At 42.3% G+C, this 22757-nt stretch overlaps 1 long non-coding RNA gene across 1 annotated transcript in view; it reads left to right on the top strand.

The window, feature by feature from the left end:
* Window positions 1-22757, top strand: part of LOC310708495 — a 227006-nt gene that overhangs the window by 11354 nt on the left and 192895 nt on the right. The gene's annotated exons all lie outside the window — the stretch shown is intronic.

The following is a 22757-nucleotide window of genomic DNA, read 5'->3' as shown; positions in this document are numbered from 1 at the left end:
CGGCAGGAGGAGGAGAAGGAACTGGTCACTGAAGCCACACTGTACTTGGCTCCACGCATGGCCCTCTCCCCCCCCCCTGATTTTTTGGGACATTGGGGGCAACCCCCTCCCCAAAATATGGGGGGTGGGCAAAAGGGCTCAGCCCCTGTGAGTTGCTGTCCCTGATTAATATACAGTAGCTGCTGCCCCAGTGCTTCAATTTTTGGCCTGGAATGTGTATGCCACAGTTTGCTTATATATTTGCAATGGCCACTCACCTAGCTAGAGTTTGGGGGACTAAAATTTGGGAGAGTCAGGAAATGGATGTGGATTTCATGGGGCTAGAGGGCCAGCAGCATGTGACGCCTCTGTTAAAACATCTACACCAGGCTTCCTCAAACTCATCTCTCCAGATGTTTTGAGACTACAATTCCCATCATCCCTGACCACTGGTCCTGCTAGCTAGGGATCATGGGAGTTGTAGGCCAAAAACATCTGGAGGGCTGAGTTTGAGGAAGCCTGATCTATACTGACTGCCCATATGCTACTAGTCCTGGTTCAAGGTTCTTGCATTGAGGTACATAGCCCTGAACAACTTGGGTCCAGGATACCTTAAGGACCTCCTGAGCCCTTATATTCTAGCCTGAGCACTAAGATCATCTGGAGGGCTGTTATTTCTCCCCCATGTGACAGAGCTCCAGGTGACTCAACCAGAAGTGATGATTGGTCCCATTCTGTGGAAAGCTCTTCCAGCAGAATATTGACTTTCATCTCTATGACAACAGGCTCTGCATCTGCTTAGTTTTTTCATTGTGTACCCAGTCATTTTTATTATTGCTCTGTACTGCTTTGAAGGGTCTTTTATGTTTTTATATTGCTGTACACCGCCCTGATATTTTATGAGAGGCTGGTATATAAATGCTTTTATAAATACAACATAATCAAATAAGGTTTCCCTCTACCTTTCTGCCATATTTCAAGCACTGATTCACTCACTGCCATATGTTTATACGGAGACAAGCAGAGATGTCTGACAATTGCCAGAGAAGAAATACTTGGAAGTGCCACAAAGGCAGTGGTACTTCTTCCTTATTTAATGGCACTGCCTTATCAGAAGTATCATAGGTGAAAGGTGTATTGAGGCAAACTGCCATGAAAGAGTTTCTGAATGTGCCTGGGGCAAATAGTGATTAATACTGAAACAAGGGAAATATTTCCTCAAGGAGAATGGAATGGAACAGCAACACCACAGATATGTGCAGGTATATAAAGGAGCGAACATAAAAAACTCATGCTGATAACAAAGAAAGAATGGCGGTTAAAATGGACTTAGCTGAGATGGCAAAATTGACATGTTTGATCAGAGAAAAGTCATTGTTGACATTTCTTAACGATTGGAAACCTATCATAGGATTGTTGCATGAAAAAGAAAAAGAAATAATGATATTTGGATTAGAGAATTGAAGATAATGTTTGCTTATAGAAAGTGGCTTTGTTGGGTGGACAAAGTGAATATTGTTTTTATATAGCAGACAGAAGAAGAATGGGTAGTTCTTTACTTTCTGAATCTTATTTTTCTATCTTTCTCTTTTAACGTCTTTTCTCTTGTAAACTCTTTTTTTCATTACAGTGGTGCCTCACAAGATGAAATTAATTCATTCCGTGAGTTTTTTCGTTTAGCAAATTTTTCGTCTTGCGAAGCACAGTGTCGGGAAAGTTTTGGAAAAGCTTCAAAAATCACCAAAGTCTTCAAAAACCTCAAAAAAGGCTACCACACCGCGTTCTATGAGTTGCTCCTCGAAGTCAAGTCGCAACTGTATTAACGGTGTTAAGAAAAAGGAAACAAACTTGCAAGACGTTTTCGTCTTGCGAAGCAAGCCCATAGGGAAATTCGTCTTGCGAAGCAGCTCAAAAAACGCAAAACCCTTTCGTCTAGTGAGTTTTTCGTCTTGCGAGGCATTCGTCTTGCGGGGCACCACTGTATTTCTTTTTTCTTTCTCTATCCCTTCCCCCCTCCTTTTTATTTGTTTATTGTATCTAGATTAAAGTCATAGTTGGATTAAAAAGGGGGGAAGATATTAAGTTTTGTATTTTTCTCTATAAACCTTTTTTTTAAAAAAAAGAAAACTCATGCTGAAGTAGGTAAAACTTTCACTTAGTTATGGTTGGACAATCATATACGGTAAGTCAAGATTCTTAGGGTTACTAGAGGTCTTAAGCATCTGGTAAAATAATGCCACAATTGCTGCCACGGGCATGGCCAATCCATATCCTCTTCCCGCTTTGACTTTGAAGAAAACCTCAAGAGTTTCTATCTAGTGAAACACCAGTCTGAAGCAAGAATTGAGGACCTATGATCCTCTGGATGTTAAAGGACATCAGCTCCCTTCATCCCTGTCCTATTGGCCATGCTGGCTGGGACTGATTTGAGTTGAATTCCAACAATATCTAGAGCAGGTGTAGACAAACTTGGCCCTCCAGATGTTTTGGGACTACAACTCCCATCATCCCTAGCTAACAGAACCGGTGGTCAGGGATGGTGCCTTTGCCTGATCTAGAGGGCCAAAAGTTCTCCATCCTTGGCCTACAGAATAAATAAGAGTCTCCAACTAGGGAAAGATGTCCAAATAATGCCCTACTGTGGTGTCCTCTGCTGCCTCCGCAGCCTTATATTATCCATACATTGGTGGGAGGTGGTCTGAAGAGGGAAGGGTGCTCTACAGCTGTAGGTTCCACATTTGATTTAGAACCCTGCAGGGTTCTAGAACACAAACAGGGTACTAAATCACACAGGGAGCTTGCACAGATTGAACAAGCTCCCCTCTTCATGGAACGCATGGGTGGAGGCTATCAGGGAGCATGGCTGCAAGGATTGGGACCAGTAACGTTGTCCCCCCTCATACACATCTAATCTTGTGAGATATAATACCTGAATACAAGCCTAATGAGTCTACATTTTGGTTATGCTAGGCAGTTAGTCTCTCTCTTTGCCAGCTTCCCCATGCCTGGTTCTAATGGAATCATGCTCCCAACATGCAGAATTCAGGTAGGATAAATGGACATAAATCTGACATAAGGAATCACAAGACAGAGAAGACAGTAGGAGAACACTTCAATCTCCCAGGGCATTCAATACAGGATCTCAAAGCAGCTGTCTTATTACAAAAGAATTTCAGAAATAGCCTTGAAAGAGAAGTTGCTGAATTACAACTTATCACTAAACTGAAAACTATAGAGAGACCTGGTCTTAATAGAGAGATTGGATATTGGATTCCTGTCTCATTACATATGCTAATCATCTGCAAACTATCCCTTGCTTTTTCCTGTAGGACTAATTGCAGTCATTAACAATCATCAACAGGTTTACCATACCCATTGAGTCAACCACTCATCACCTACTACCCGTCTGAGAAAAATCCCACCCCACCCTCCCACTATATATAAGGGTCTGGTGACTTCTGTTTCAGTGTATCTGAAGAAGTGTGTATGCACACAAAAGCTTATACCAAGAACAAACTTAGTTGGTCTCTAAGGTGCTACTGGACAATATATATATATATATATATATATATATATATATATATATATACATATATATATATATATATATTTCAACATGCAGAATTGGCACTTCAAAGCTCATCCCAAGAATCGAAAATATGCACTTGAACTAAGGGCAGGTGTGTGTGTGTGTGTGTGTGTGTGTGTGTGTGTGTGTGTGTGTGTCGTTGTGCTCTAAATGTAGTGAGTACAGCTTCACCTTCAGACAATCTGCATTTTCACTGCAAGTGGTCAAAGAAATGGCCCAAATGAAAATAAGCAGGCAATCCATCTGAAAGTTCTCAGTCAGATGGGCTTTATTACTCTTAATTTGAGCCACCACATCATTTCTATCCAATTTCACTTTTGACTTAATAAAGCAGATGAAAAATGAAAGCAGTTCGTTAAACCTTAGCCAGAGGAGGGGAACAGGTTTGTGCAATGAGTCATAGCAGCAGTCACTTCACATCGCTGATTAGCCAGACACCAGGAGGAGGAACATGTATCTAAATTAATTTGGAATAAGAGATCTGTTTGCACTCTGCTGTTGCTGGTTAGTATTGTGGATATCCTGGCATCCCACCCCCACTTACCATCCAGGGTTGCTCACCCACATTGCTAATTGCTGTACTAGAACAAGGATTTTCCTCTTGCCAATTAAATTTTATTTTGTTGGATCCTCCTCCTGTTTATGAGAAACATGTTTTATAGCTTTGAAACTGTGACTTGTGTGTACGGGGGTACCTCCTGTCTCTATATCTGGTAGCAATGACATTATGTAATTGATTTCCATTTGTGGAAAGAGAAAGAATACAAGGAAGGAAATGAACTCCCAAACAGAAGGGATGGAACACTGCTCATTTGAGTAAAAACTGTCTAAAATATTACTCACTGGCTACTTGTGCAAACCTGAATGTAGAAAGGGCCACTAAGACTTTTAAAAGCGAGTTATTTTAATGGTCTTATGTTAAGAACCACTACACAGGCAGAGCAATCTGTATTTCAGCGATGGAAAACCTGTGGCACTTCAGGTGTCATTGGACTCCAACTCTTGTCACAGCTGCTGCACATTGGATCAATATTTTCTTCACCATAACCCAAATATCCCCTTCCTCATCAGTCACCACCAGCATTTGTGAGGTTAGGAGCTTTTACCCAAACTTCTAGAGCAGGCATAGGCAAACTGGGCCTCCAGATGTTTTGAGACTACAACTCCCATCATCCCTGTCCACTGGTCCTGTTAGCCAGGGATGATGGGCATTGTAGTCCCAAAACATCTGGAGGGCTGAGTTTGCCTATGCCTGTTCTAGAGTACCACAGGCACTCTAGAGTTGGAAGGGACCCCAAGGGTCATCTAACTGAGCTCCCTGCAATGCAGAAATCTCAACCAAAGCATACATGACAGATGGCCATTCAACCTCTGCTTGAAAACTTCCACTGAAGGAGAGTCCGCAACCTCCCAATGGAGCCCATTCCACTGTTGAAGAGCTCTTACTGTCAAAAAGTGTTCCTGGTGTTTGGTTGGAATCTCCTTTCTTGTAACTTGAATCCATTGGTTTGGGTTCTAGCTTCTAGAGCTGGAGAAGACAAGCTTGCTCCATCCTCCATGTGACAGCCCTTCAGATATTTGAGGATTGCTGTCATATCTCCTCTCAGTCCATAGCTGTCAATGTTTCCCTTTTTGTAAGGGAAATTCCCTTATTCTGAATAGGATTCCTTGCAAGAACATTAGGAAGAACTTCCTGACAGTAAGAGTTGTTCTACAGGGGAATTTGCTGCCAAGGAGTGTGGTGGAGTCTCCTTCTTTGGAGGTCTTTAAGCAGAGGCTTGACAACCATATGTCAGGAGTGCTCTGATGGTGATTCCTGCTTGGCAGGGGGTTGGACTCGATGGCCCTTGTGGTCTCTTCCAACTCTATGATTCTATGAAAAGGGAAAAGTTGACAGCTATGTCTCAGTCTCCTCTTTACTTCCATACCCTTTTCTCAACTTACTCTGCAAACACGTCAGTGCCAGTTACGTCCATTTACAGTTTGCTCAGACTGTAGGGAGTGGGTGTAAGGGAAGGAGTTAAGGATTTCTAAAATTTACAGGAAACAGCTGGCATTAAGTATGGACATGAATCATAATGCCTCCCTTATGTTTACCTGTCTTTAAACAGCCCAATCCTAAACATGGCTACTTGGAAGTAAACCTCACTGAGTTCAATGGGATTTACGTCTTTGCAAGTGTGTTTTGAAATGCAGGATGTGACACCTATTTAGCAATCCATTCACCACAAGCTGAGTTATTAGAGTATCATAGGTATCTCTGAATCTTACAGGATTCTGCTCTCTGGAAATGGCCAAGGATATTGTTCAGACAGTTGCTGTTTATTCGACATTTATACAGTTGTGTCATTTGCAATGGAAATATGATGTTTTGCCTCTTACTGGAAATCCTTTGCTTATTAGTGAGTGCCCATGAATACCTTTTATCAGGTCATACAGTTCATATTAACTGACGCTAATAGCAAATGCAAATGCAGGAACCAAGCCTGTTGCCCTCTTTTATCCAAACATTGTCAGGCAGAGTACTTGAACACCAGGTTCAATTGCATTTTCCATTTGCAGCCTCCTCCCTCTCAAGTAAGTTCTCTTATTAAGTGAATAGTTTAAGAGTTACTGAAATCCAACAGCTCGTGAGGTTAACACAGACCATTGCTCTTTGTTATTCTTATGGATATCACTGAATAGACTCAGCAATTGTTATTGTTGTTTAGTCATGTCTGACTCTTTGTGACCCCATGGACCAAAGCACGCCAGGCACCTCTGTCTTCCACTGCCTCCCGCAGTTTGGCCAAACTCATGCTGGTAGCCTTGAGAACACTATCCAACCACCTCGCCCTCTGTCGTCCCCTTCTCCTTGTGCCCTCCATCTTTCCCAACATCAGGGTCTTTTCCAGGAAGTCTTCTCTTCTCATGAGGTGGCCAAAGTATGGGAGCCTCAGCTTCACAATCTGTCCTTCCAGTGAGCACTCAGGCCTGATTTCCTTCAGAATGGATAGGTTTGATCTTCTTGCAGTCCATGGGACTCACAAGAGTCTCCTCCAGCACCATAATTCAAAAGCATCAATTCTTCAGCGATCAGCCTTCTTTATGGTCCAGCTCTCACTTCCATACATCACTGCTGGGAAAACCATAGCTTTTACTATACGGACCTTTGTTGGAAAGGTGATGTCTCTACTTTTTAAGATGCTGTCTAGGTTTGTCATTGCTTTTCTCCCAAGAAGCAGGCGTCTTTTAATTTTGTGGCTGCTCTCATAAGCATAACTATGGCAGCCTGCTTGCTTAACCCTGCGCTTAGCAGCTGGAGATATATTTTCCTCCAGTTAAAAGAGGTAGTGAATTTCACCCTTGCACTTTCAGGTCCTGTTTTTCTGTATGAGTCACTGTCCACAGCAGTGTTGCATGCAGAGGGGCAATGGTCAACCTCCTCTGAGATGAGGTAATTCCATTGTATCCCTGTACTGGGAGTGATCGAGTAAGCATATCACAGTTGATCTTGAGATGTGTTGGAATTATCTGAACCAATCAGCTATCAGGAGCATACGTTTGTAAATCTGTCCTGCATATGTAAGAAAACTTGATGAAAACTTGAATTGAAATAGTAATTTTGGAACCATTTCCTCTCAAAATATGCATTTCTCTCCATATACCTATATAAATGTATTATATCCATATAAAAAAACCAAACACCATACCTTAAAACATTTTTTAATGTTTCTGAGCCAACTGCATTTTTAAATTAATTTTTAATTTTATTTTAAAAAAAGATTAAAGAACTACATACAGTCAGAGAATCATCTCCAAATATTCTGCAGAGCTTTGTCAGAGTTTATATGCTAAAATCATCACAACCCTTACGAACACAAAATGATACATAAGAACCTCCATTGCTTGGACTACTGTCCACAACTAAAAAGACATATTGTATCGGCAGCAGCGTTGATCTGCAGAGCCAACCACTGCATTGAAATTTTTGGAAAAGTGCAAACTCTTAAATATAACTATGTTCCAATCCACATATTAGTTCAGGAGGCGTGGATTAGGTCAGTTTCTATTAGGATTTGCAAACAATGACTTCCTCAAGCATCCTTAGCCAGTACACTGAGAATCCTGCATCACCCCAGGAAATTGGCCTCAGTTTCTTTGGTGACCCATTATACTACATAAGCATGCATATTAAATACATTTCTATCCAATGTTGGAAAATTTGCATAGAAGAAGAGCTTGCAGTTTTGGACAAGCAAAGTTGCACAGACCACCACTTTCCAAGTTAAGATGGAATAGTTGGGTTTAAGCAGGTTTAGCCCATTGTTTCCCCATTTAGCTCTAGAGCTCTAAATATAACTTGTCGGGTAACTCCCAATTAACAGCTTGCTGAAAGTGTTTTCTGTTCCCAAGCTTAACTCCAATGATTTCGCTTCATTTCACCTGCGGATTAAGCAGCAAATAACTTAATATTACAATGTGCTATTCACACTGAGCCTTATTGTTGGCTAAGTGTGTGAGTCATCCAATATCACATACATTATGCAACCAAACCAAGACAAGTGTCAATATTTGCAACAAATAAGTTTGTTCCAGGACACAGGGGACAATTTCACAGCTACAGTTGGCTAATATGTTATTCAAGGATCTTGTGTTCTATTTGTAATCATACAGATATAGATGTTGAAAGAGAGAAAGAGAATTATGATCTTTCACTTAATGCAAGACCTACGTGTGTATTTGTCTGTACAGGTGTGCATACACACACACGTATCATAAAAGCCATTTCATGATCTCAGCATAGAGTTTGGGTTTGTCCACACTTCTGCTTGTCTCATGCCTAGAAAGCATACGTCCCAAGGAAAACCCGCTCTTTAGTGCTAAATCGGAGCAAAATTTCTGTTTGCTCCAACTGAGCACTAAAGAGTGGTTTTCCCTGGGGGAAAGCAACAAAACAAGAGGAAGTGTGGAGAAGCCCTATGGTAGGCCCAGGTTTTAACTAAGAAGGACATTTCATCTCACCTTACAGCTCAGAATGTGGGCAACATAACTGAATGTTCCTCCATACCAAACAACAACAACCCTTTACTTCAGAAGTGGGGAACCTGTGGCCTTCCAGATGTTGTTGGTTTCCAACTCTCATCAGCCCCAACCAGCCTGGCCATTGGCAGTCCAACAACATCTGGCAAGGCATAGGTCCTCCATCCAGGCCAACCCTTCCCTCAATATATCTCTAGGTGCAGGGGCCTTTTGTATCTGGAGGAACATTCAATCAACATGGACCACAACCTGCTGTTTTGAAGTCAGGAACCTTGACCAAAGTTTTATTTTTACTTTTATCATTATTTAAATTAGTATACCACCCACCATCTGTAGATCTCTGGGCAGTTCACAACATAAAATTACAATATAAAAATACACAATAAAAATAAGAGCAAAACCAAACCAGTAATCCCCGTTCCCACAACACGTTTAAAAGGTTATTGGATGTTGGAAGACACAAGATCTACCCACTCTGGAAGAATGGCAGATGAAGGTGATGGACTATATGGAACTGGAGGAAATGACTGGCAGAATCCGAGACCAGGGAGAAGAGTCGGTGGAAGAAGATTGGAAGAAATTTAAAGACTATCTACAGAAATATTGTAAAATTAATGAATGTTAGAATGATGTTGGATAGAAATTAAGTGGTTTTCAGCTGTAATACTATAAGGGAATATGAAAAATGGATTATTAATAGGTAAACATTTAACGTTACAATATTTTAAGATTAAAGACTAGGATAAACAAAGAGGGTAAGGATTTGCTGAACCAACAAACTGAACTGGAATACAAAAAAGGGAGGCGTGAGGAGGTCCGGGAAATAAGCTAATGAAAAATAAGTAATGGAAAGAATGAGTTGTTTTTAACCATTTTTATTTTGTATTTTCTTATTTTTTTATTTTTACTTTGTAATACTTTGAAAATCTTAATAAATATCTTATAAAAAAATAAAAATAAAAGGTTATTGGATGTTAATCCACCAAGTTTAAATGTGTATAATGAAGACAACAGCCAAACCTCCCCAGGGAAAGCATTCCACAAATAGTGAGCCATTGCAGAAAAGGCCTGTTCTCGTGGTGCCAGCCTCCAGACCTCTTCTGAAGGAAGCACATGATGAAGGGCCTGAGAGGATGATCTTTTGATGCCTTGGTGAGTACTAGATCTAAAGTGTGGGCTAAGAAGCCCCCTTCTTGATTCTGTATTAATCTCTGCCATGAAGTCAGGACTCAATAGAGTTGAACTAGATCTTACTAGTGTTTGCCAAGGAAGTAGGAGCATGGGAGGATATTTGCTGGAGATATTTGCAGGGAGGATGGAAGTTGTTGTCCAACAATAGCTGAAGGGTAAAGATTTCTCATCCCTGCATGAGATGCTATGATGCAACAAACATCATGGCTGTCATTACGATGGCCAACTGCAGCCAGCAAATTCTCCCTGAAACATTTTCCTAAGAGCAAGTGAGGGAGCAATATAAACTAACAGTCATGGAGGCAAACGGTGGACACCTGGCTACAAATGAATTAAGCACTGCTCCAACATACTGATTCTCCCTTGCATGTGGCCCCCCTCTCCATGTCAATAGTATGAGGAAAACATGGCTCTTTGTTCCCCTTGTATCTAATATCCTGTAGTGCCACACCTTTAGCAAACCAATATTCCCTTGGCTTCAGCCCTCACCCCAAAACTCTAGTGCAGGGATAAGAATACCAGCCAATCTTACAGGTTGATTACCAAGACAATAAGACATGTGAAGTGCTTTGAACCATGATTGTACAAATGGCTCCTTGGGACACTTTTTGAAAGTGTAACATTTAGATCAGGTGTGTTTAACTGTAGTTAAAGGTTAATTGGCTTTGGAGGATGGTAGAAACTTGCCTAACAAAACAGTGAAGATTGGGGAGAGGGGAACCCAAGCAAATTAACTGCCCCGACAGCAGGAACAGACAAAAATCAGATTAGTACAACACACTAATATCGCACTACTGGCCTGTCGGCTTGCTTTGACTGATTGCGAGCTAGTAGTACATCAGGTGGCTATAACGAAATGGTACTTTACTTGAGTTAGCTATTTTTTCCCCTAAGGTAGGATAAATGTGCACATTAGTGATGCTGTTGGTTCTTGTTTGTTCTGGTTTCCATAAGGCAACTTGGTTACTAATAGCACTTCCATTGTGCTCTTAAGATCAGGTGACTCAGTATCATGAAGGCAGATCTTCTCAGCTCAAGGACCTGTTTGCATTAGATGTTTATCATGCTGGAATGCTATTCAAGGTATCTGCAATGCACATCTGTCTAGTGGTACCATCTTTACAGACCCTAAGCAGTGAGGGATTTCTCTAGGTGCTCTACAGCTAAGCAGCACCAGCCTGCAAGCCATCACAAATTAAAAACATGATAGATTTTCCCACTTTCTGCTTATCAGGCTGCTAAAAAATGTTGAGACTCACACAAATCTGATCTCAGAAATGCATGAGCCTTCTCTGCCTCTCCCATTATACAAAGGAACATTTTTGTAGGGGCTTCTCCAAATGTTTTACATGCTGCAAAGTAGATTGAGTGAGATATGCTTGGCCAGAAAATGTTCAAAACGTAGAATTCGTACAGAGTTGCAGCAACTTTCGTGGATAATGAACACTGAAGCAGGGCGACTGAGAGAAGGCCCGCGGCTAAATGCTTGATGAGTCTCTTAATTTATTGCATAATATTTGTATACTATCCTTCTAAGCAGATTAAGGTGGTGTACCATTTATCCTCACAACAATCCTGGGAGGTCTGTAAGACTGAGATATTGTGACTAGCTCAAAATCACACTCAATGAGCTTCATATCTGAGTGGAGAACTGAATCCTTGTCTTTGTTGTCAAGGCCCATTGCTTTGTCCATTACACTATAGGGTCTACCATGGGTGGGGGCTGGGAAAGTTGTAATGCATGGGTAGGCAAACTAAGGCCCGGGCCCTGGATCTGGTGCAATCACCTTCTCAATCCGGCCTGCTGACAGTCCGGGAATCAGCGTGTTTTTACATGAGTAGAATGTGTCCTTTTGTTTAAAATGCATCTCTGGGTTATTTGTGGGGCATAGGAATTCGTTCATTATTTTTTTCCAAAATATAGTCCGGCCCCCCACAAGGTCTGAGGGACAGTGGACCGGCCCCCTGCTGAAAAAGTTTGCTGACCCTGTTGTAAAGGGTGCATTTCACATGTAGAAAGCTGGGTGCTTAAAAGCAGCATAACCCTCGTAGGTGGATTACTAGCCTGATGAGTCACCTCCTTGATGGAAACACCCATGTATTCAATAACTCATCTTCTCATTGTCATGAATAAACATCAGAATGAGTCTCTGGTGTTCCGTTCTAGTAATTGGATACAATGGGCTGTATCCAATGTTTGTGATTCTAAAAGTGGACTGATTGAAATTAATGGACATGACTAACTTAAGTACATTAATTTCAATGGTTCTACTCTGAGTAGAACTTAGTTGGATAGAACCTTCTGTACCATCCAGCTATTCCCTGTAGACAACAAGGCAAAGATGATGGAAGTGGAAAATATATATGCTGTGTTTAAAATACAACACTTTGGTCATTTCCTGATGACCTGTTTATTAAGCATTCATCCTTTTGTATGCACAAAAACTGCAGGAAGGTTAGGCAACATCGGCTATTTAAAGAACATCCATACCTTCCAATGCAAGATCCCCATCACTTTTCCTTATCACAAAAAGTCCAGTTTTGGAGGGGTAGCAGGTTTGTTGTGCAAGGGCACCAAATCCACTTTAATGTGCAACCTGGATTTGCCAGTATTTGACTACTCCAAAATAACGGAAGGCTGGAAGGACCTTTAAAAACAGACATACACATACCATATTTTTCACTCTATAGGACGCACTTTTTCCCTTCTAAAAATAAGGGGAAATGTGTGTGCGTCTTATGGAGCGAATGCAGGCTGTGCGGCTAAGCGCTCCGTCTCGCTGTTCTAGCTTGGGGATGGCTGCACAAAGCCTCCGCAGGGCAGCGGGGTGCCTTCACCCTGCTGCTCTGCAGAGGCTTCGCAGGCTGTCCCCAAAGCCCAGAAGCCAGATCCCTCTTGCTGTTCTGGCTTCTGGGGTTCAGAATGTTTTTCTTCTTGTTTCCTCCCCCCCAAAAAAAATAGGTGCGTCTTATCGTCCGGTGCATCCTATAGAGCGAAAAACACGGTACTCACAGAGAGAGTTAAAACTGAATTGAGGAACAAAATGTGAGTTTTTAAAGCTACCGTTTCTTCTTTTCAGAGTTAATAAATGTGTCCAAAAAATTTTATATATGTATGAATTGTTTTGTGTGTATATATTGAGAGAGAAGAAGAAAGTGTGTCTACTGAAGCACGTCCACAGAACATGATAGCATGTTTCAACCTCCACAGTGCTAAAAAAAATCGTGCAATTCACCCACCCACCAGCTAGACAGCTCACCTCCTGCCTGTCGTGAAGAGGCAATATAATGAGTCACTGGTATTCCCTTCTGGAAAATCTTTTAAAAGCTGTTGCTAATGCTGTTGAATGAACTAATCATTCCTGCCTTGCAAAAAACTACAGATCTGGCATACTTTTAGGGACGTTCCGAGGAACTGAAAAGAAAACGGTAATGTATTATTATTCACAACATGGCTTCAACACCATAAATAACCCATGTGTGCTACTGTTTCCAAAAGGTTATTCATGCAGCTTTCAAATAAGGCAAGGACTGAAATAAAATTCAATTGATTACGTTGAAATGCTCGAGTTTCAACAAAACCTCCAAATAAAAACCTGACAAGCCAAAGGCTTACACCATCTAAAAGACTTCTACAAAAACAACAAACCCATACCAACCCAAGAAATACAAGACAAAGTAGGGGACAGCCTGGCTAGCACACCACCAATTACACACCTTCTTAAACAATCCAACAGTGAAATCAGCAGCCACTAGTCCCTTGTCCACCTTTGAAAACCTTCGCCTGACAGCAGGGAGACCTGGTAAAGGGATGGTATCCACAATATACAAAATGCTGCTCCAAAATCCCACAAACCCCCTTGATGCAATAAAAAAAAACCAATGAGAGCATGACATAGGCTATGAAATTAACCTTACCCAATGGACTAGAATGTGTTCTAAACCTCCCTTTAAATCCATCTCAGCACAGAGAAGGGAACTCACTCTGAAACTCAACTACAGGTGGTACTTAACACCATGGAAACTGATGCTAATGCACCCAGGAACCTCACCTCATACTGGAGAGGCAGCACCTCCACAGGCACATACCTCCACATGTAGTGGGAATGTCCCAAAATCCAACCCTTCTAGACAGCAGTCCTACAAGAAATATGCAAAATAACTAAGACATTAGAACTCACCCCAGAATTGGCCCTACTGAACATCTTCCAAGATCATAATTGCCACTCACATTATACAGAGCCACCTACTCTCAGCAGCCAGAAGCCTCATAGCCAGACACTGGAGAGACCTGTCAGGGGTGAACATGGACCAGTGGTACCATATCGTTTGGGAAACAGCCTTACTAGAAAAGCTAAGCAATAAACTGAAACTGACACTGGGACAAATAGAAAAGGATGCCTTCACCCCAGTATGGCTCCCCTTTATCACATACACAGCCCAACAAGACAATGACAAGAACATCTGGCTTACTTAACCCAACATGTCCTCCCCACCTCACAAAGGCAAACAAACATCACTGCACACAACCACAGACAACCAACCATATCCTGGGCCCCTGACCTCTCTCACTACCAAGAAAACATAACAAGCAAATAGAAAGAGAACCTATCTAGTTGAAGCCAATACAAAATCCCACACGTACACTGCAAAAAATATATATTTCTTCTTCCTGACCTTATACTGTACTCAACACTAATGTCGCATAACAAATGTAGCTGATCTGTAGAAAAGACTGATCTGTAGAAAAGAGACAAGGCATGTATTTTGTAAACCAAGAAAATCTTTAATAAAATAAAATAAAAAAACAGAATCCAAACAACTTGGTTCTTAATATTTCCTATGCTACAAGATATGCCAACCTCTATACTGGGGGCGATATTGTTATGATTAGCAGGAAGATGTGTAAACACCTTGCAAGAAACGAAAAGACCAGATATTGTCTAACCCCTGTGTAAGCAAATCTGGATGCATGTTCAGTAAACAGGACATCTGGACAAGTCCATCATCTGCAAAGTCCAAAGAAAGTTTTCTTATTTCTTAAGATTGGAACTATTTCTCTCCCTTTGTTTCTTTCTTTGAGTGAAACTGGAAAAACCATTTCTAGCAAATACTGAGAGCCTCCAGAACCCTAGATAATACAGCTTTACCATCAAGCTGGGGGGGAGGCGTGTCCTCCTGTCAGACAGCCTTGGCTTAAACCTATAAGAGAGGGCGCCCCCCCCCCAGTTACACCCTCACCCCATGCACTGTAAGATCTTACAGCTGCAAAAAAAGGGAAAAGAAAGACACTGGATGGGAAGCAAGTTGCATGCCATTGGGGGAAAGCTGCCTATCGCCTTCTAAGAGTTCAGCTTCACAGGCCCCACAGAACTTAATCACTTTTAAAATAATTACCGAGCAACCGGGACATTCTGTCCTAATAACATCTCATACTTGTTCTCCTCTCCCTGGTGAAATGGAAGAATGGAAAAGATTGCAACCATCACATCCAAATGAATAATGTGAAAAGAAAGAGAGAGAAAACACTGGCAAGGAAAAATGTGGACCTCAGGAATTGGCTATCCTGTTTGGGGGTCAATGGGACTGAAGTAAGGCATTCAAACTAACGCTGGACATTTTAGCATGTTTCATTTCCTGAGCTAAGATCTGCAAAGGTGCGAGGCAAGGGGTTGCTTGAGTTTTGGCAGACCTACAGCATACACATCTACAGCATACACTGAAAGCACTAGTATACCAGATCCTCCAAGTGTCCCTATTTTCAAGGGACAGTCCCAGTTTTATGGAAGCCGTCCCAGTTTCTGATTTGATCCCAGAATGTCCCAATCTTCCCTAGGATATCCCGGTTTTCATCAAAGAAATGTTAGAAGGTACAATAGGACATCCGTATTTTCATCAGAGGGTATGCAGTTAGGCGACCCCTGAGCCAAGGAGATAAGTAACTACACAACCTTCAGAAGACATCTGAAGGCAGCCCTCTATGGGGAAGGTTTTTTTAAATGTTTAACGTTTTATTATGTTTTTATATATGTTGGAAGCCACCCAGAGTGGCTGGGGCAAATTATGATTATGATTATTATGGAATAGGGCATCCCTATTTTCATCAGAGACATGTCGAAGGGTATGTTATATCACTTTAAACAATAATGTTTTCCTCCCAAATAACCCCCGGGAAGAATCATTTCTAAGAGTGCTGAGAGTTGCTAGGAGACCCCTGGTGGTTAAGCAACTACTGTTCCCAAGAGTCTTTTCAGGGGGCAGCGTGACTGTTAAAGGGGCATTATAGTGCTTTAAATTTTTATTTATTTATTTCATAAAATGTGTACACTGCTGCCTGATTGTAGAAAAACACCACCAGGTCTGTTTCTAGCTACTTGGCCATGTTCCTTCATTTGCATAGCCCCATCTCGGATTCTTTTTCCTGGACAGTGTTTAGGGGCAGTTTCATGGAATGTTATTAACCAGAAGCTGGTATTTGCATTCATATGTTTATCCAGTGCTTCCATCCCTTCCCTTTTTAATTGAACTGAAGGTTTCTTTACTGCAACTATGGTAATTATTTAATGCATGTATCATATCCTTTATTTGTGTGAAAATACCGTATGTTTCATGCAGTGAAACCTTTTTTTAAAGAACATATGCTGCCTCGCTGGATCAACCAAAGGTCCATCTGGTCCCACATTCTGTTTCCACTAACAGCAGCCAGCCAGATGCCTCTGGGAAGCTCACAAGCAGAGTATGGAGGCTTGATTTCATTATTACTTTGAGTGCCATTAAATTACCATTTATGCACTTATGTACTTTGGCCCTAAAGGCTCACTGCATTCCAGCTTCCCCATCTTAACCACATGGATTGCTAAGAAACATGCTACTGGTTAGGGCATTAAGAAGAAGCAGCTTTATCGTGCATTGCAGCCACTCCTCTCCGGGCAGGCAAAGTAGAGAGCCAGAATGGTGCATTGGAGCCAACTTCTAAAGGCCAAGGTCCCTTCAGGCCCCCCAATAAAATATTCGAGGGGCCATCCCCAAAAAAATGTTGGTGGGCATTGTCATTCTAATAGGGGGGTGCCACATCTTGTAATCAATTATGCAGGGCAAGGATGATCTTAGGAAGTTATTCATTATCTTCCAGCCTAATGACTGAGCCCACTTTTGGGTTTAGCTTCACTCACCACCACAATGCATCCCTTGCCACTTTCCCCAAGGACATGCAGCCCTTGGGGGAGGACGAAGGTTTCCTGCTCCTACCCGAGCCAAGCTTGCAGTGTTGTTTTGAGGAGAAGATCGGGGTGGGGAAAGAACCATGCACACTGCCTTGCGTTCACTGGAAGAACAAATGTGATCACTAAAAGTGAAGAACCCAAGTATAAGTACAGTGGTACCTTGGGTTAAGAACTTAATTCATTCCGGAGGTCTGTTCTTAACCTGAAACTGTTCTTAACCTGAAGCACCACTTTAGCTAATGGAGCCTCCTGCTGCCGCTGTGCCACCGCTACATGATTTCTGTTCTCATCCTGAAGCAAAGTTCTTAACCCGAGGTGATATTTCTGGGTTAGCGGAGTCTGTAACCTGAAGCGTCTGTAACCCGAGGTACCACTGCAAAGGTTTGTAGAAGCTGTCTTATACTGAGTCCGATCACTTGTCCATTTAGCTCAGTCTACACTGACTTGCACGGGATTTCCAAGGTTTCAAATGGGCAGAATTGAAGTGTAGGTGGGTTCCCACGAGGCAAGTGATAACAGCAAGAACCTTTCTTGAGCTACATAACTGGGAAACAGGGGCAAAGCAATTGCTTATATACATTTCTGAAAGCCTGGGCCATTCCCACTCCCAACATGATTGGCTGTCTAAACTTCCAAGCTGTGAATCATGACTCAGAGTTTAGGGCCAATGGCAGAGGCCCAAATCCTGAAATTTTCTGTGATTGGATATCATGTATCAAATCAGAACACAGGAGCTCAGAATCCTTAGTCCAGACTCAAGCTCAGGCAAACACAGACCACTGAATACATAACAGGGGTGTCTCTCCCAGACCTACTTGAAGATTCCAGGGATTGAACCTGGGACCTTCTGAATACAAAGAAGATGCTCTACTCTTCACCAACAACCACCTTTCCCCATAGTGTGACTATGATTGCCTGGGCTAGTGGTTATCAGAAAAGCTGCAACCATCTGAAAATGGACACTGCAGTGTTTTGTGGCTGTATGAACACTCGGAGCCAAAGATCAGGTCCAAAACTGGCTGTCCAGTTTCTTTTTGTGACAGCTTCTCAGCTCTTCCTCTGTCCTTCAAATTTATGCTCACCACAGTCACCTTGGAGAACCCATGGCTTAGGCAGGAGTAAACAGCCACCCTGCCATCTTCTCAACAAGCTGTGAGAAAGGAAGGAAGCTAATACCAAGGGAGAATTGAAGCAATCAAATTCTGAGGTCAAGATCAGCCTGGGACAAAGATAACTGTATACAGGTATTTGGTCAAAGCATCCAGAAAATGCAAGGTTATCCAGCAGCCCTTGCTGATTGCATATCTCTAGAAAGGTCATGTTCAGGCCAGAACTGCTTCATAGCATGTGGATGTTACTATGAGAAAGGCAGATAACCAAGGCCCCTGTATCACTTGCAAATCAGTATAAGAACTAGCAGGAGTTTTTCCTGTGTTCTCCTTGACCGGATACAGACTCAGAGTAGTTTTTAACAAATTGTTAGGCCAGGGAATGGTCTGAATGGATAGCTCAGTCAGTAGAGCATGAGACTCTTAATTTCTGAGTTGTGGTTTCAAGAAAAACACACAGCAGCTTTCACAGTGTTTGGATACACAAAAATGCTTATAGCCTTGACGTCCACAGGTCTGAGTCCTATGGAGCAGTTGCAGCAACAGGGGACATGTCCCCTCTTCCTAAACACAGACTGCAGCCCAGGTTTGTTCTTGTTTAATGGGGACTCCCAGTTTGGATGCCATGCTAAGCCAAACTGCACAAGCAGTTCCTTTTGGACCCCACACGGCAGGTTAGTCGCTTCCGGTACCTTCCCCACTGGAAGGTACCTTAATATGTCCCTAGTGAGTCATCATACATGGTTGGTGGCCTGCAATGGGCACAATGAGTAACAGGCCTGCATAACAATATTAAGAACACAGTATATATGCCAGATGCTAAAGAGCCTTTTTCGTTCCACGGTGTTGACAGAAACCAAGCCTCTCCTTCTTATTTGCATGTGGTTTCTCTTTGTCCTTTGTCCTTTGCATAGCTGGTCCTGGTTCAGCTGAATGTTTATTTCAAACAGAGCTAGATAACCATGCAAATCGCAAACACCAAGAGCTTTGTTGGGACTTTGTTAAACAAAATAGTCATTTGCAGCCAATGCTATAGCTCCCCGACAAGCAGAGCAATTTTTGTCAGGTTTTTCTTAAAGGGCGACCACGTGACCCAAAGGCTGATCCATGTTCTGCTCGTTAAGAAAACAAGGGTGTGCTGCCAGTGGATATAGCCGGATACTAAATCAGAAACAGACTGGAACCAAACATTGACGTGAGCAAAACATTGACATTTGAAAGTGCAGAGCCAAACTCCACTGTCCTATTTATTTTGTTTTCGAGGATCAGTTTTTGCATGGGAAATTAAAGTCCTGGTCACTCATGGCTGGGCATTCCTTGCCTGCCAATAGTTGGATGTGTGAACTGATTCCACTGGGAAATGCCCTCTTCCAGGTCGTATGGAAGCTCTTTATGTAGGGCTTGATCTGGAATGGCTCATTCAGTCATGCAGGTCAAGGCTTGGTGCTAGTTACTTAGAGCTGATCAAGGCATTTGCAAGCATTCAGTGTTAGATCTTGCACAACATATAGATGTTTCAAAGGAGTAGTCCATGGGAGTGTGAAGCCTGAAGCAATTGAAATATGCATATGGCAGCATGTTCCACACTTCCCTGAATCGTGACAAGTCCCGAGAGAAGTGGGATTGGGTTTAGCTTCCTCTTCATAAGACAGCACTGGAGATTTGCAACATTTTTGCTTCTTTTTACAAATGCACAGGCAAAAGATAAGAGGAGGTGAACAGCAGACCCTTACAAGACTTTGGAACCTCCAAATGACCTGTCTATTGATCATTCATCCTCATCCTTCGCTTGCAGAAAATTGAAGGAAAGGTTAGACTATGTGCATTGGTTCTGATCTGTCTGTAGGGAAGTTATGCAACAATTAGCATTAATTCTGATTTTCCTGGAGGGTGATTATACATTTCCCTGCTAATGCAGTGCACACTTTTCAGTACATCTCCCCATCACCAAAAGAAGGATGTTGTTATTGATTTGTTGCACCAGGGTGCCAGAGCAATTCATTTTAACTGTACAAACCTTCATTATTATTATTATTTCTTCTTCTTCTTCTTCTTCTTCTTCTTCTTCTTCCCACCTGACTGGGTTGCCCCAGCTATTCTGGGCAGCTTCCAGCAAAGTATAAAGAGGCAAACCAAAACATCAAACATCAAAAGCTTCCCCAAACAGGACTGCCTTCAGATGTCTATGAAAAGTCATATAATTGTTTAACTCTTGAACATCTGACAGGAAGGATGTTCGAGTCGAGAGTGGATTTCATGCTCTTTATCCAGCTCATAGTGGTGAGGAGGAATGAAAGTCCCCTCAAAGTATCTGCTTTATATACCGGTACATTATTTATACAATGGGCTGCACATGATTGGCTAATTCCGGAATTCTCCTGTAGCCCAATCAGGTTGTGGATTCACTTCCATCTGGAGCCGGATTGGATGGCTCCTGCAGACCAATCATGCTGCTGCATTGTTCTAGGGCCAATCAGACTGCTGCCTTTTGGATCCTATTCAACTCAGTACATAACAAAGGAGTACTCAATTACTGAGTAATGTCACTGGAAACTCTGCACAAGAACTTCTATTTGCTCAATGAGGCTTTCCAAGGGAGGAGATGGTGGATAGTTCCATCTGGAAAGCCAAAATGAAATGATTGCCTCAGCATGATGTTGAATTCCAACTTGACAGACTTGAGGCAACCTTAGTGGCAGATGTCCCACCACATGTTGAGATGCCCTGCATCACTAAGACACCTTCAGCCAGCTCACAGCATTCCCTCTTTCTTATTTTCTGCCTTTGTCTCTATTCCAAACTTCACACACCTGCCCTTTTCCTTATCTCTGTGTTGGAGGACATACCCACAGCACTGATGGGTATCTCTAGCAACTCCCAGCTGTTTCCTGGCCTTCAGCTTTCATGAACCATTTTGAGTTAATATCCAGCACTCTGCTTAAAAGCGGAATAGCTGGCCAGCAGCCAACAACATCGTGATGAACTGACTCGTACATCTTGCAAGTGAAAAGATGCCAAAAGCAACAGTCCCGAATGGTGGCTTCTTGCGGTCACATTGGTATTTTAAGAACGTTGGTTGAATCTGGGCAGAATGTGACACCACCAAGTTGCCACATCCCACCAACCCAACTTGTTTCCAACTAATAAAGCAAGCAGGATTCATATTTTAACACCCCTACACCACAGAAATAGGAAGTTCCAGGGTCATGTTTCTCATAATGGGAGAACATTGGAGTATTTGGAATCCAGGAAGCTGCCTTAAGTCAGACTATTCATCCATTTAGCTCTCTAGGTTTTCAGGCAGAAGACCTGCCAGGGGACACCAGGGCATGAACTTGGGACATTTGCATGCTATGCTCCACCACTGAGCTGTGACCCTTTCCTTTAAATACAAGAGCCATATTTGTGGACAAGAAATATGGGAAACTGCCTCATAATCAAACCATTAGTCTATCTAGCTCAGCTGACTGGCATGGAGGCTACTAGACATGTTGGCTATCTTCTACCTCTCTCTGTCAGAGGCAGTATGCCTCCAAATACCTGTTGCTGGAAACCACATGTGGGAAGAGTGCTGTTGAGCCCAGATTCTCCTTGCGGGCTTTCCATGGGCGACTGTGAGAACAGGACGCTGGATTAGATGAGCCTTTGGATTGATCCAGGAGAGATCTTGTGTTCTTAAACTGGGTTATCCCCTGGAAACACTGCTATAAACATATACTTTATAGAAATGTAGCTTCTGCATGATCTCATCTGTTTCTGAAACCAGCCCAAGAATCCTCTTGTTTTGTTTTAACATGTTGGCTGCTTTTCCATAAATGAGACGTGCTTGCTTGACAGCACAAGCAACCAAGGCAATATTTCTAGGGGTGTCTTTGAAGTAGGGAGCAATCAGCCACACATATCCCAGAATCGGTTGCTATATTCCGGTGGGTAGCAGGGAATAAATCTTGGATTATGCATGGATGTTGAATTCAAACATTCTCCTGTGTGTTTCAAGGGATCCTGAAGTGCACCTGTTGTGCACAGTGACAGCACAACCACTTAAGGTGGCAAACTCTCATTAAAAAGACACATCCTTGCAAGGGGTAAGATATGCTAATATGCTTCAGGGAATCTGTTTTTAAATTGGGATTCCTTCAAGCCTAGGCCAGCAACTTCATACCATCAGTTCCTGAAGAGACCACCAAAGGCCTTCAGAGAGGCAGATCTCATCATCTCATCCCAGTTCATAACAACATGGGGAGCCCTGCTGGATCAAGCAACGGTGGTCCAGGATTCTGTTGTCACTGTGGACAACTAGATGCCTGTAGAAGCCCACAAACAGGAAATGAGCACAACTGCTCATCTTCCAGGGGCTGCATAAAGACCTATAGGACCTCAGAGGAAGTGCAGGCTTGTGCTGTTATCTTAAATATGGTTTCCTTTTCTGCAAACAGAAAAGTTTGAGTGAATGAATGTGAACCTCCAGATTTTGCTGGATAGTTTCCCGTATATATTTTGTTTTCATTCCAGTAGCATTTGATGCAACTAAACTTATGTTCAGAATACTCCCTCTTATGTCTTTGCAGCACATCATTCCTTTGAAATAGTCTTTTACTGAGATTCTCCATATTATTCCTATTATTCCTTTGTTAACATCTATCA

The sequence above is a fragment of the Podarcis liolepis genome, assembly GCF_965112155.1.
Source record: "Podarcis liolepis genome assembly, chromosome: 6".
In the NCBI taxonomy this organism is placed as follows: domain Eukaryota; kingdom Metazoa; phylum Chordata; class Lepidosauria; order Squamata; family Lacertidae; genus Podarcis; species Podarcis liolepis.
The sequence above is the reverse complement of the archived record's forward strand: the minus strand, read 5'-3'. Positions and strand labels throughout refer to the sequence as shown.